This window comes from Penaeus monodon, chromosome 19, assembly GCF_015228065.2.
Source record: "Penaeus monodon isolate SGIC_2016 chromosome 19, NSTDA_Pmon_1, whole genome shotgun sequence".
Classification (NCBI taxonomy): domain Eukaryota; kingdom Metazoa; phylum Arthropoda; class Malacostraca; order Decapoda; family Penaeidae; genus Penaeus; species Penaeus monodon.
Genome location: NC_051404.1, coordinates 34,674,724 through 34,675,352, shown reverse-complemented (window position 1 = coordinate 34,675,352; position 629 = coordinate 34,674,724).

Below are 629 nucleotides of genomic sequence, written 5' to 3'. Positions count from 1 at the left end.
AGGTCTTAAGCGACGATTCCTTGACCTTTCTAATGAGTAGTAACTTCCAATATCTCATTATAACTGAATTCACTTGAAATTGGAGAAGGTACAGGTGGATCAGTGCTTATGCCTTTCGTTTATTTTCTTGCTTCTTTATTCCGTGCAATTCGTGTAATTTAACATCTTTGTTTAGTAACAAAAGGACTGATACATCGCTTGTATCTCTCTCGTGCTCTACGGAGAATTACATTTATTTTTCTTAGGCGAATGCATTAGTAACAAAAATCGTCTGTTAGAAAAGATAAAACATAAAACAAATAAAATTCTTAAATAGTGGACAGATAAGCTTGTTAGATAATATCTGAAAAAATATAAAAGATAATCCGTTGAGATCAAACTGAATTTTTCTATTTACTTCTCTAGTCCTATGCTTATCTGACCTCTGATTGTAGATTCAAATTTAATATCAATTATACATAAGCTGCGAACACTGTATAAACGGTGAATACTACCATTGCAGGGTATAAGATCTAGAGATTATCACCCTAACAAATTAGTTTCGATGTTTTTATAGATTCAAAACAGATAAGACTATTTGTCATAGAAAATAATCAGGTTTTCTGTTATATCTCTGCCCCCCCCCCTCC